This window comes from Marmota flaviventris, chromosome 9 (genome assembly GCF_047511675.1).
Source record: "Marmota flaviventris isolate mMarFla1 chromosome 9, mMarFla1.hap1, whole genome shotgun sequence".
NCBI classification, from domain to species: Eukaryota; Metazoa; Chordata; class Mammalia; order Rodentia; family Sciuridae; genus Marmota; species Marmota flaviventris.
The window spans coordinates 21,161,336-21,176,664 of record NC_092506.1 but is presented as its reverse complement, the minus strand read 5'-3'; positions in this window follow the sequence as shown (position 1 = coordinate 21,176,664).

The window sequence follows — 15,329 nt, the reverse complement described above, 5'->3', positions numbered from 1 at the left end:
ATCCTCAGGACCCCATTGCCAGGACCAGCTGCGCTAGACGATTAAAAAGCCACCTTCTCATAGGGTGGACAACCCAAGCCAGTCAGTCCCCTCGGGGAATCAATGATCTGGATTGGTACCTCGAAAGGGACAGTGCCCCAGCTGCTGCTGTGTATAAGGGGGTCGCTCACTGAGATCAGTGGGACTTGGATTCCTCACCTGTGCACTCAAAATCCTCAGTCCACCTGCTGCCGTCTAGGGTTATTTTGAGGAACCACTGAGATTCTGGATAACAAAAGTGTTTTGGAGATTGGAAGAAGAAAATGGCAGGAGGAAAAGGACGTTATGTTTGTATCAGTGGGGGAGACCCTGGGGCTCGAGCAGGGCCATGTGGTGTCCCTTCAGCCGGCCAGGTAGTACTCACGCCGACACACGGGGCACTGGCTGGCCTTAAGGCAGATGCCGACGGGGTAGTGGGGCTCCAGACCATGTGCTCACATACTGGTGGAATGTCACGTGAATGGGCAGCTCACACCTCAATGCCACTAGAAGATTTATAGGACTTGAAAGAGCATGAACACTGAAGACAGAAAGACTTCGAGTCCTCGCTACACCTCCCAGTTACACGACTTCTCTGAGTCTCTATTTCCTCATGTGTAAAATGGAGACAAGATATCAAATGTGTCGAGGTCTTGCAAATCTGCAAGACCTATGTAATGTGTCTGCCCTAAATGGTAGATGTTCCTATCAGTAATGATAATGATGAAATAATAATAACAATGATCCCCTTTGCTCCTTCCTCGTCCCTGAAGGTAAGGAGCAGCTCTGAGTGGCTCTTGCTGAGAGATCCGCCATCCACCCTACAACAGGTAGAGCCAGTGGGCCCTCCACAAGCTCAGTAAGCATGAAATTGAGCAAGAATAGTGACATGCCTGCTTGAATGCTGATGAGCCTCTAAGTAGGAAAGAAAGGACATCTGTGGCATTCCCACGCTGGTGATGGGGAGGGCACAGGGAAGCTGATGGCCCAGCCCAAAAAGCCGACAGCTTCTGCCTAGCAGTGTGGTGTCCCTGCAGGACGTCCTGTGAGCCCACGGAACACTCCTTTCCATCCCAGGACTGTCCACAAACTCCAGTAAGGTCACTTCCCAAAAGGGTGGCATCAAAATCACAGATGGTCAGCTTGGGAAGGGTGAGCAGAGTCAACAACAGTAAGCCCTAAGAGATGGTCACCTTGATCTGCAGTGCCCACTCCCCAGTGGGACAGCTAGGATACAGCCATTATCAGCAAAAAAATAACTTTACAAGGCTCTGGAACAGGGTCTAGAGGAGCGAGTTCACACTGAAGGGAGGCAAAGAAGGCAGAAGCAAGAGAGGACTCCTGACAGGCTGCCGCGTTCTCCACAGGGAAGCCCAGAACAACAGGGCAGCCGGTGTCGGGACCCCAGGGCGGGGTGCCCCTGCTGTTGTACATAAAGGCAGACAAGAGGAGAAGGGCACCTGAGCCTCGCTGGCACCCGTCCCACCCTCCCAGTACCTGGAAGGACAGCACCTCTCGGATCTCACCATTTCACAGATGAGCATGACGAGACTTCAATCCTTTTACAACTCACTCCCTAGCTTTTTTTTTCTCCGCTAGTTTGTCAACCAATCAACAAGAACCAGCATTTTTGGCAGTATGTAAAAAAGTGGATGTGTAACCGATGTGATTCTGCAATCTGTATACGGGGTAAAAATGGGAGTTCATAATCCGCTTGAATCAAATGTATGAAATATGTCAAGAGCTTTGTAATGTTTTGAACAACCAATAATAAAAAAATTTAAAAAATAAAATAAAATAAAATAAAATAAAAACAGAACAACAACAACAAAAAAAAAAAACAGCATTTTGTCATTTGGACACCCTGACTCTTCCCCAGGGATGAAAACCTTCCCAGGCGAGGCCTGAGATCCAGCGCGCCGCGTCTCCCTGCCGCTTCAGATACTGGTCTCTCACTTCACCCCTTTACCTCTACCCGTGAATTTTTCACTTCTTGTCTGTGAGAAGACACGTTTTTATTCAAATCTTCAAACACAGGTCTCACACAACCTTTTAAAACTACATAAGGGCGTGTTTTTGAAGAATCAATGCCTAGGCTATAAAATGCACTGTCTTTCTCAAAAATCCTAAACTTTTCATCCGCTCACTCTGAATTTCGGTTTGGAATCAAAGCCTTGTGCCATCATTGCTTTGACCCTGAACTTGACCAAGCCGCCCACCAGCTCCTTCTCTCCCTCTCTCCCTCCCCCCTTCCTCCCTCCCTCCCTCTTTCCCAAGGACAGTTTATTCCCCTGCTCAGGCTGTTCAAGTCAACCAGAGGGAAACCCTTGAACTTCTGGTATTTCCAAAGTTCCTGACCTCTTTCTCCCCCAGAGCAAAAAGAGCCAAGGGTGCAGAGTAGTCCCTACCCAACGCCTCTGGCCCTCACTGCTATCTGCCTGGAGACCCGTCTCCGTCTATGCCTGGAGCTTCACCACAGAGGACCCCCCACCACAGGCGTCTCCACACACCCAGCTGTTACCCCTGCACACGACGGAGCTTCGCTAAACACCACCTTGTCCACCATGTTTTCCTGGATCTCCTACTACCTCCATCCCAAATCTAAAGAACCCCGCCTTTCCTCCAATGCCTTTGTCATTACCGGAACCTTCTAGTACTTCTGCCCTGCAGGAAGCACAGTCATTACTTGTCTTCCCTTTCTTCCAGACTGTGAGCTCCTTGAGGGCAGGACCGGAATCTCATCTGAAAGACTAACACTCGGCGTTAGAAGGACCAGTTTTACATCTTTTTCAGGTTTTTCCACATTCAAGGCTGAGCATTCCCCTAAAGAGGACGCTTCCCTGGAAGCAAACCCCAGGAAGACAAGGACCTCTGTGTCTTATTTCCAATATCCCCCACCACTGAAAGTGCCGCCTCCAAGTGGACGCTCATTAAATACATGTTGAACAATAACGTCTGTAGTGAGGTTCCCCAGGACGGTGGGCTGCTTCCTGGGCATGGCTGGGCATCGCCCACCACCTCAGGCCCCTGGCCTAGGCTCAGAGTCCTATAAGCCCTTTCCATTTTTCACTGTCCAGAACAGCCTGGTCTACTTCTCCGGCAGCCGTTGTGACTGGTGACGCCATTGGACATATGAGATAGAAAGCTATTTCTTGAGAATCACTGAACAGAGGTCCTCAATCCCTTATGTGAAATCAGGGCCTGCCCTCCGTCCTTCCTTACACGGAACATACAAAACAAGGTTTCGACCAAGTTTTTGGTGGAGTCTGAAGTTCTTTCCCATCTGTGCAAGCACAGGTCTCTCTGAGCGCAGAGAGCTGCCCGTGAACGCGGCATCCACTAAGCACCCACAGGGCAACGGGAGGCGGGAAGTGGACGAGGTGGCCGCAACTGAGAGGCGAATTTAAGTTCTCAAAGGAGACCTCAAACGTGCTTAATCAAAAGGGAGACCAATTTTGTCTAGCAGAGGAAGGAAGCCAGGGACCACGCCAAAGAGCCACAGTGGCACAAATTCCCCCGTTACCATACTCCTGGTCAGCACTGTCCCCATGCCGCGTTGGGCATTTTCCATCAATGCCAACGGCACTGATTGGAACGTTTTTCTGTCTGTTGTTCACCTTCCTCTCAAGCCAGGCTCAGAGGAAGCCCGTGCAGTGTGCTTCGTTTCCGACTTCTCTGCATCCCTGACTGTTATGGTATGTGGCTGATGGGCAAAAGTCACTAAGAGCATCATCTCAGGAAGCAAGAGCCCAAGGAAGCTAAGAACGACTGGCATTTTCGGCTAATGAGCAGGAGTTCATTTGCAGCTAGCCTCTTCACTCTACGAGCGTGAGTTCATTCCAACTGAGAAGTAGGGATGGTGGTCATTTAAGACTTTGTCACCAAGAATATACAGATGCTTTGTGACCATGGCTGGTAAAAGGAGATGACAACATGACCGCTACAGAGGCATTATTTGCACCTGCTTTGCCAATACATTCAACATTCACCTAACAAATTCCATGCATTCTCTTGAGTTATTAATTAAGCAATTACTATGTACTACGTGCCAGCTGCTAAGATGCAATGGAACACATGAAAGAATGCACCTGCTTTCTCGGAGCCTGCATGTCAGTGGGGAAGGTAGACAGGAATCAGATAGTGCTGTGTTGCCGTGAAGACCACCCAGAGGACTGCAGGAGAGGATGCTGGAACCGGAGCTAAGGACTCCAGGGGGACGCTTCACTGAAGAGGCAACATTTGAACTAAGGTCTTAATGTTGAGAAAGATCCAGTGCAAAGATCAGAGGAAAGAACATTCCAGACAGAAGAAATAGCTGAGCAAAGGTCCTAAGGGGACAATACTTGGGGAGTATTGGAAGGCTGACGTGAACAGAGCAGAAAGTGCGCACAGATGGCAAAGCCAACAGGTCAGCCGGGGTGAGTTAATGACCCATCTTTTAGGCCACGGCAAGGAGTTTGGATTTTATTCGAAGCACAGAGGACAGGCAGAGAAGGCTGTTGAGGGAGAAACCCAACAGGATGGGATTTGCATTTTTAAAGGATGGCTCAGCTGTTGCGCAGAGCAAGCGCAAACGCAGTCAGGAGGCACCCAGCGTCCAGGCTAGCAATGGCGGTGAACTTGTCCAGGTACAGTTCACAGCAGAGCTAAGGAAGAAATAGACGGGTCAAGAATATATTCTGGAGGCAGCGCTTGCAGGCCTTGATGGGGAATTGGTTGCACGGGGCGCCAAGAGAGTAGATAAATCAAGGGCTATCCAAATGAAGGGCTACCCCAGTTTTGAAGTTCTGAACAAATGTAGGTCCCATTTCTGAAGTGGGGGAGAGAGCAGTAGAAATAATTGGGGAATAGAATTGGGGAAGGAAATCAAGAATTCTGCTTTAGACATGATACCTTTGAAATGCCTATTAGACAGCAGTTAAAATTCATTGTGGATCTCATGGGAGGGTTGGAGGCTAGAGAGAGAAAATTGGGGGTCTTTGGTCAACATATGAGCTAGAAACAAAGTAGAGCTGAGATTTGGGGGATATAGAAACTGGAGGGAAATGCCCTAGGATCCAGCCTAGCCCAGCAGAGGTCACTGAGAAGTGAGAGTAGTGTCACTAGCAGAGAATAGTGTCACCGAAGCCCAGGTCCAGGAGGACGGGATGGTAATGAACAGCAGGCTGTCCACACGATCGGCACCAAAGGTCCTGGGCAGCCCCCAGAGTCACAGTAATGGGCAAGATGCAGCCCCGACCCTCGAGGAATTTACAGTCCCGGGGATGAGGAATGAGACACTTTAATTTAATTTCTTAGCAGTACAGATTCTGATTTGACTACACAATGCTGGGGAAAAAGCAGAATACAGACCACTTGAAAAAGAAAGTAAAAGCTACAAGACAATAGTTGAATCCTTTGGGTTTTATGTGGAGATCAGCAGATTCTTGAACATGGCTAAACATAGGCTGTGGCCCAACCTACTGGTTATTGAATTTGTATCCTATTCAACTTCTAAGAGGTTTTAAGCCTTGGAAGAAAGCCTTACAAGAGAGGGACAATCAGCTGCCTAGTAGCATTTAGTGTCCCCACCAAATTAACGTTAATGTAAGAGAAAGAAAAGGATGCCATAGCAAGTCACGCTCGCTGGGCCCCTGTGGTCCCTCAGCCAAATCCTGTTGGAATAACGTCTGAACCTGCCTGAAGGCGGAGGGTGGTCTCAAGGAGCAATACCTTGAGGCTCTCTGGGATTGAACTGGGGCAAGTGTTACTGAATTTTCTTACTAATAAGAAGAGGGAGGTGCGGGGGCATTTCAACAGCTTGTGGGTATATTTCTGACATTGTTGAGAAACCGTTGTCCTTCAGCCATCCCCTTTGATCTTCCTCTCCCAGGACCCTGCCCCTGAGCTCTCGCAGAAGCCACACCTGTCACCACAACATGGGAGGCCCAGAGCTCTGAGGAAAGGGCCCAATTCTGCAAGCTAGCACTGCCTCTGGCAAGAGGACTGCTTAAAAGTTCAAATTCCAAACACATTTAGAGCTGGACGTTTCGGAGGTTCTCCGGATCTGAAAGTAGCATGTCACCAAGGTAGTAGTGAGATGCTCATTTGAACCACAAGCCAGGAATACTGACAGGTAGCCGGGTCCTTATTGGCGCCATATTGGATACATTGGCCAGAAAGACAAAGTATCCGTCAGGGAGAGAAACATGCGTCGGGGAGCAGAAGAGCAGAGGGGAAAAGCGAGAGGGAAGGGAGGGGGACCATTGAGTAGGAGCACACTTGGACTGAGAATATTTCTTGGAGATTCATTTATTAGCTTTTTGTATTTCTCCCACTCCAATTTCAATCTGGTAAATTTAGGCTTTTAAATCTTTGGTTTCAGAGATATTGCTGTGGCAGAAAGGTGAGGCGACCAAAACCAACTCTTATTGGGGAAAACCCAATCCATCCAGTCCCTCCCTTTTGCCACCATAGAGAAGAAGGGTGGCCAGGGAGAAGCAGGTCTTGGAGGGGAAGGTTGACCGGCCCTCAGCGAACAGGGACCAGGCCCGCTCCCTAGCAAGACACTGGGAAAGTGCCAAAAGCTAAGAAAGAAACAAGAGATCTCATCCCTCCCCTTCCCTTCCTTGCCCTTCCCAAGCACGGAATGAAAGAAAAGTCCCCTTTCCTGACCCAGCAGACATGGGACTGAGGAGATAAAACTTGGTGCCTTGGACTGCTCATCGGATCATTCCTGGGGCCCCAGCAGTAGCTACAAGAATGACTAAAGTAAACTCATCCATGTTACCTATGATTAGTGGCCCAAGCAACTAGTTAAAAACTTTTTCTGGGCTTAAAAACATTCAATGTTTCCTGGCTTTCACAGACCACCAGGTAAAAGCTGGCAAATGAACTCTGCCTGAACTGGGGAGGGAAGAGCCCTCCTCTTTATACCCCTTCCTAGGAATCTTGAAGGGAAAAGGAATAAATAATAAAGGAGGCTAAAGACAGTTCTGTTTCCTCCCTCCCTCCCGCCCCGTGGCTTTCCCTGATCCCGGCAACCCTTCAACCCACAAGTGGACCCTCTCTCATCGACTCTGGTTGGCTGCTTCAGGCTGGACTTGGCTGGTCCCTTTAGTGGAACCCTTAAATCCCAAGAGTGCATTGCAAACTTGATGCTATCATGTCCCAGTTGGGTTCCAAGAAAGAGGATCACAATCACCAAATTCCTAAGGAATTGATCTTTAAAGCTCAACAGTAACTTCATTCCTTTGCAGTAAGCAATTCACTCATCTACAAAAGACACGCCCTCCTTGGCCAGGCAATAAAATGAAGACTCAGAGTAGGCTATTGCTTGGTAAACACAATCGGAAAAGAGAAACTACCGTTGTGCCTTAATTAGTGTCAGATAGATAGATATGCTATTCTCCCCTAGGATATATATCAGGGTAAAACTTTCCCATCAAAGGGTCATACTACCCTAACCAAATTTCTTATTTTGATAGGGTGACCTAAGAACAGTAGCCTGTGTCATTACGAACAATGACATATTATATACCTTGACCAACTAAGTATCTGAAAAAGTGTCTGATAATATCCACATTAACCAAACCAAGTTTGTACAGTATCCAGGTCCACCCATCACTGCTCGATTAACCTTAGCCATATTCTGCCGGGCTCCATCCCATCCCATTCAATATATTTTTTTTTTAAATGATGGAAACAAAGACATAAAGATAGTGCCCCTCAATAAATGCTAATATCACAAAATAGAGAGATGCAGCTCATATTGCCTGACTGGATCAAGACTCAGAAGTATCTCAATCGATTGGATGTTAATCTAAAAAGATGAAATTTACCAAGGAGAGTGGGCAAAGCCTGAACATAAATCAATTTCACTGAGTATAAAATGGAGACCCTCACTTAACAACAGTGCAAATTTTAAGAAAAATGGGAAAATAACAGAAATCCAGGTTTTTATTGTCTGCAGCCTCCTCAGGCTGCACTCACTGAACTCTGGCGCCTGGTGATGATTTAACTATTACACACCTTCCCGCTGAGCACCCCGCAGTACACTTAGAAGGAGTATCAAGGACCTACAGCAGGTCCAAAGAGGGACAAGTACGGCAGGATGGGTGATTAAAGGAACCCAGAAAGTTTACAATAATTAGTGGTGATATTTGTTTGCCTGATCGTTTTGTGCATTTATATGGAGGAGCCATTTGGGTCCTTAAAAAGATGCTGCAGGCAAACTAGAACCCACAGATCCTCGACACACTAAATAAAGATTTTAGTCCAACACAAGCAATTGTTTAAAAGAATCACAGCTGTCTCACAGTAAAAGGCCCTACCCTATGAAGTCAAGAGCTCTTGACCAGCTTATGACCATCTCCTGCCAGGAGGACGTACCCCAGCCCCTGTCTGCAGCGCAGGCACCAAGCAGGCAGCTTCCTAACAAAACCTTAAGAACTATCCAGTGCAGATGGGTCAAGTCAACCTTGCTGGGGTCCAGCCTCTGGGTCCTTGGCATTGTTCCTCAAGTGTCGCGACCCCTTGCCCGCAAGGAAGACGCAACACTCGGGAATCTTCTTTCAGCAGTTTATTCAGGTCCCTGATATTTCTTATTCTTTCTTCTTCTTCTCTTCTTCTCCTTCGCGGATGCCCTCCCAGCCTTAATAAAGCATCCCAAGCCCCAATGCAAAGCTGCCGCGTGGAGCTTTCTCACAGGGTGGTGTACAGGGTGGTGAAAAATCATGTGCCAACTCTCTCAGATAAGGAGTTGTTTGTCACATACCACAGCGGAGCCAGCGCCATCTCGTAATGGTGACCATAGTCTGCAGAAACGGCAGAAGCGGCTCACCACACTCAAGGTCATTTTCAAGAACACTGGTTTCAGTAGGTGAAGTCAGGCTTTTGCTGCTTGGTCCTCAAGAGAAAGCTAAGATCTTTTCATTCTGTCCCATCATTTATTAAATGGAGTCTTATCTCTGAACCTCAGTCTAACCTGTTGTCTCCAGGACTAACCCTGAGGGTAAGGCTATCAAACCTCCAAGGCGTCCAAGAGCTTGCAGCCTGAATCATCGCTGTCAAAAGGCCGGATGCCAGCCTTGTCCATCACATCAAGAGCAACTAACACAACTCAGCTCCCAGTGAGTTGGACTTGAACTCACCTCCCGTATACCAGGCACTGAGGATATAAAAAATAAACAGCCCTTGCCCCGAGAGAGCCCCCATGTAGCAAAGAAGTCATCGCATCAGTAACCACTAATAAGAGTCCACGAATGAGAAATCAGAATACAAAGTGCTGCTGTAATACAGAAGCAGGGAAAATGAAAAATTCCATCTTGATATGGCATGGAGAGGGGTCCCAAGGTAGACTTCAGAGGACATGGCACTTGAGTGAGGTTTTGAAGGATGAGTAGAATTTTGTCACTTAGAAAATGCGAAGGAGAGAAAGGCATCACCACCATTCCCTGCCAATAAGAGCATAAGAACTGACCCTGAGTCACGGAATTGGGACTAAGTAGTCCAGTGGGACCTGAGCTGCTGGCACCTCCATACTGCCCATCCCCTATGAGTCTTCTCAGAAGTCATCGCCAGGGGCCTGCGTGCTGTCAAGGCAGAGTCACGCAGCAGGCAAGGGGACGGACTGAGATTCTTCAGTCCCAATGTCGGCCAGTCTGCCACCAAGCACAAATGCTGAGAACAAGGTGTTTTCTGGATTCTACCCCTAGAGGTCAAGTTCTAGCAATGGTTCTCCAGAGCCAGTTTTCCCAATCTGACCCCAAATGAACAATGTTTCTTATGAAATTATACCCTTCCTCCTTTGGTGGCGCTAAAAAGCCCTTTCTTGAGTAAAATGAGAGTGATTGTGGATCATATATAGATTTTTAACATTCTGACCTAAAAATATTTAAGTCCTCTGAACTTTCAAAAGGACATTTTACACCTACTGGTCAACTCCTCTTTGCTGCAGTCACAACCACCTCGTCCCACTGCCAGATGCTACGTTTCTCAGATGCCAGATTGTCGTGGGGTAACATGACAACTGTGGGGTTCCTGGCGAGCATGGGGTGGGGTGGGGTGGGGCGGGGCTCCTAATGATATTAACAACAGATAGCAAACCAGTTGTCAGCAAAGCAGTCAGTCCAGAGAGAGGTTCCACAGGTGGAGAATCTCCCCTGGTACCCATGAGTACTAGTCATCTCACATTAGGTCAAACTCTTTCTGTTACACTCCTATTGGAAGGTCCACTCCCTGGTGGCCTTAGGGCTTTGACTTTCACACCATCTGGAAAGTCATCCTCTCCCTTCTAAGTGCTCATGAATGGCAGCCTCTGGCTATGCTAGTGTTCTAGTGGAGGGGGCCAGACTTAAGGAAAGGACTTAAGAACTTCTGGGGAAGAAGTCCACGCAGGCTTGAGGGCAGCCCAGGTTTGCACTAGCCTACCTTGGCTCGGCACCCTTCTCTCTCCCTCTCCCTTCCCCATGTCCTTTCTGTCCCCACTCCTAATAGGGGCTGTTTGTCAAATGTTCTATTTCTCCCTTCGAATTTCCATAGACCATTTCACACCCCACCCTCTACATTTATGGTCCCTTGATCCACTCAGGAGTAGTTTTTTGTATTTACCCACATGGAAATTCAACAAATAATTTAGTTCAATACAACAAACACCTATTTATTGAGCTCTTACAATGTGCTAAACCTCCAGGCTCTAGAGATGAATAGTGCTCCCTGGCCTGGGGAGCTCAAAGGGACAAGAGAAGAAGCTGCCTTCTGCCTGGCTCTCACTCAGAAATTCCATCTTCTGTTCCTCTTTTCCCACACAGACCCAAGTCCCACTGGTAATTAATGCGTAATAGGTTTTCATGGAGAAGGTGCTTCTTGAGGAATTGGAAAGTTTAGGGAGAAGTGTGGGATGGAGTTCCCACTTTTGTTGTTGTTCCTTTGCACCATTGAAAGGCTCTGGAGACATGATAAATGTAACTCAGAATCAACAGTCTCTTCGAGGAGCAGCTGGTGTAGGCAGAAGGATTTGAACGACTTCACTAGAGGGTAGGTGCCCTCTGTTCTTGGGTCTCGGTCTGGTTTTCTCTCCCTCTTCTAGTTCATTTGATTCTTTATCCCCAATAGGAAGAAACAAACCTTGAGAGACTATGAAAGGTGTCGGCCAGGGAAAAGAGGACACTTACACCCCAGCCTTAGAGATGGGTTTCCAAGGCAACACAGGAACACCTTGACCATGTGATACTTTCACCTGGAGACTTCTGCTTCTCGACCTGTGCCTTTCAAAGAGGGTTTTCCATGCATGGGAAACTCTTCATTGACCATCTCTAGAGGAAAGACCCCGCCCAGCCGTGTCACCCAGTCTGCCATATGTCCTCCCACCACGACCTCCCTTAACTAACCCCAAGGCCTGCCATCTTGAATTCTGGTCTGCCACAGAAAGCATGAACTTTCTTGCTCCCGGCCGCCCTTTGGCACCAATATAATTATTAACTACGGAAGATCCACACCCCAAAACTCTTTTCTCTAGACAAAAAGCTGCCCAAGCCTTTTGCTGCCATGCTGAATTTGTTCTGTAAACTCCACAATTCTTCTCTAAAGAGAGCCACACCAAAAAGCAGAGCCAGGTGGCAAAGAAATCCAGAAGGAGCTAGCAAAGGAGGTATGGCCAGACCCCCCCTTCTCCTGGCCAAGAAACAGGGAGGCAGACACCCTACACAGTGTGCTGGCTGGCTCGACTCCCTTGTAATTAGGCCTCCAGTTTCCCGGCACCGACCGCCTCCTGACGTTTCTATCGGACCCAGGGCCCAGTGGAGAACCTCATATCAAAAGTAGAGAGAGGGAGCCTGACTCCCCGCCCCTGCCGCCACCTGCCATCCTTGTCTTTTTGTTCCAGTCTCAGACTTGTTCCTCCTACACTGCTAGAGTGACCGGGCCCATGGGGATGGGCCTAACGGTTCCCTTTCCTCCTTTTCTTTTGCTGGCTGACCCCAGCCCTTCCCCACACTTTAGGCTCCGCCTTTCACAGTCCTCTTTTCTGGGCCACCCAAAGCGCAGGGGTTCCCTCTATTGTGTTACACCCCAAGAAGACAGAAAGGAAACATCCAGCGGGGGCTATCCTTCTGCCCCTTCAAGTGACCAGAAACCAGGAGTAATGAACCATGACCAAGTTCAGGTTTGCTTCTATACAAGCAAACACTTTCTCCAAGCTGAGAGGATTTATCTGAAATGCAGTGTACACAGTTTTTTCCTGAGGCTACAGGACCCAAAAAATGCTACAACCACGCTCTGTGGATTAGTAGAACTGTTTTCTATGGCACACAAGTGATGGAAAGGACTTGGTTGTCACCTTCTCCAAGACTATCCCCCGTCTACTTTAACCTCTCTTTCTCTTCTCTCTCCCAACCGCCCAACCCTCCGTGGACATGTTTCCCCCTCAGGAGAGCAAGGAGAGTCCAAGAAGTGGAAACCACATTGGGCACTGGGAGATTCGAAAGAGCCCTCCGAGTCCCTCAGCCTCGGGTGGCCATGCCAGGCCCACAGGTGCATGGCCACAAGATGATCCCTAGTACTTCCTACCATTGCATTTCTCTACCTGCCCAGAGCATCCCTGCCCATCAGCCACAGGAAGACCAGACACATCCCTCAGAGGCCCCCCAGGAGGCTTGCTGGTGGGCTCTTGTGGGTGGATCCTTCCAATACTTTCCTGACAAACTCTGGGGGCCACCAGGTTTGTTACAGCAGCCAAACATAGGCACCTTAGACTCCAGCCTGCTGAGGGCCGCCGCCCCTGCCGCCCACGCTCCCTCCTCAGCCCCAGTGCTCCTGCCCTGTCCCCGCTGGCTTCATCCGCAGTTCCTGACCCCAACGTTTCTTCTAGTGTTCCTCTGCAAAGCTGTCCCTTTCCTCACCACTTGCCCTCGCGGGCTGCTTGACTTCATCCATCCAGTTCTCAGAGAGGAACCGGAGGATGGTCGGGAAGAACTGGGAACTCTGGAGAACTAGAGAAAGGGGGGAATGAGATGAAGAAAGTGTCTGCCTCTGGGGCAACCGGGGGGGGCCCCCCCGAGGAGAGCAAGTGCTCTCCTCTCTTGCCCTCCCTCAAAGGTACCCGTATCAAGGAACATGATGCGTTTCTTTAGCAAATGACCCCAAACCACCATGAGATTCTTGTCCCATCAGTTCTGTGACTTGAGGAGAAGCCTCCTGACCTGGAGTTGGCCTCACAGTGCTTTAACAGCAGGCCCCAGGGGGTGCCCAGCCAGGCACACACAGGCTTGGACTCCTGCCAGCCGGGCACACACAGGCTACTACTTCAGGAGGTACGCCAAGCTCCAGCCCTGTGCTCTCTTCTCCCTGGAAGTTTCCTTTGAAGCACATTTTCCCACTCCAACTGATAAGGGCCCTCAGTGTGCCACTAACAACTCCGCAGGCTTCCTGACCCTCAGAAGTCACCTCACAACCCGGGAGCCACTAAGAACTTGGGCTCTGCCACCCATGTCCCTCACCTACTGCCATGAAAAGACACTCTGAAGCCAAGGCCACACGCCCTTGAGCTTGCCAACATCCAGGGAGAGCCACCTGAATGGACCCCTAGTCCCTGAACTTGCTAAAGGCAGTTGCACCTGCCCACCTGGCTTCTCGGCCTGCCCCCCACCTGCCCCCCACTTCAGCTTCTGCATAAATCCATTCTTTGATTTGTCAGCCATGTTGACATAATAACAAGTGCACTTAGATTTGACACGGTGTTCTTATGTTTGTGTTTTGGTTTTTGTGGGGATTTTGAGGTCTAGTTTCTACTAGGCTCCAGGCTTATTTGTTTGTGAAGAAGTGACCTTTTTCCTTTGAGGAAAATTCCCTTTCCTAGGACTTGGATTTTCAGGATTAATTCTGTAAAACTGTGAAGACTGGATTCTGTAACCATTAGGAGGACAGGAGTGGGAGGAGGCTCTCAGTCTTCGAAAAGGGCAGAGATGGAAACCCAGCCTTGGGCACCATTTTCCAGCCTTTGCTGGTGGCCTGACCTCTCTGCTGTCTTTCCCAGTCACAGCCGAACTCCCCACCCCACCACTGAAATGGCCCAACTAGCCAACCATGAAGAGGCCGAGGCCAGAGCACAGGTCCCCGAGAGAGAGGGCCATCCAAAGGATGAAGGGAACAGGAGGTAACACGTACAAAGATGAGCTCTATGGGCAGACTGGGCAGTCCTGCCCCCGAAGAGGGCAAAGGAGACAACATGGAGAAAATGCCCAGGATCAGGGGAGAATCTGATTTGCGCAAGACCAAGATGAGAGCAGCTTTGGGATCCGGTAGATCCAAACAACTAATAGCAAAGCTTGGGATCACAGCACACCGCCAACTGGTCAAGATACCTCTGTACACCTGTCTTTCACATGTTCTGGTTTGGCTTTCTTTCTTAAATCTTTTGTTTTTCTGCACAAATGCCTTTGGGGAAATTCCAGTCTTTTCATAGATGGCTGGGGTGGAAAGAGATGTTCACTCCCAGGAGCGGACACCTTGTGTAAGAACTAGCACAGGTCACCGTCGGTCACCTCCGCTCCTCCTAAGTGGAGGGAGGCACCAATACAAGTTGAGTAGCTCAGGAGGAAGTCCCATGACTGGAGCAGAGGGCCCTAAGTCCTTGATGGAAGAGTAAGTGTCCCTGAAGAAGGAGCATAACCACTGAAAATGACAAGCTGCAGAAGACTCGAGGCAAGGTCACCGTCACGGCGGTTCTGTCTTTCCACCTCTGTACAGGGCCGCGCCGTGGCTCAGTCTCCATCCCTGCCTGCCTGCCGTCTCTCCTTCCCCTCACCTCCCCACTCCCCGCTGCTCTCTCTGCTCTAGGACAGATGACAGACACCAGGGCTAGGAGGCCAAGCAGGATGGGGACAAGTCTCACAGGCAGGCCAGCTGCAGACATGCCCAGGAGGAAGAGGGGAAGACAGAGGACTCATGTGCCAGCAGCCCACCTGCCACAGGCTGGTTTCTCCCGTCACAATAAGTGCCCTCTGTGTCCTCTGACTTTGACCTCTGTTCCTCAAAACCTCCTGAGCATTAGACCCGTGGCCACCTCTCATGAGTGGGTGGACAGACCTTGGGCGAGGTCTGTGAGCCTGGGGACTGATTGTCTCCTGCCCCGCCCGTCATTCCCCCTCCTCCTGGATGCTTCCCCCATCTGGAGTCACCAAGAAAAGGCCATCACAGAGCAAAGCCATCTGCCCTCCCACTTTCTGTTGGGGATGGACTTAGCAAAAGTGAGTCCCCCAGAAGATGAAGGCCATTTTTAAAGGCCCAGAAAACTCTTGGACCATTTTCTGCAACTTTGATGTTTTACTAGAACC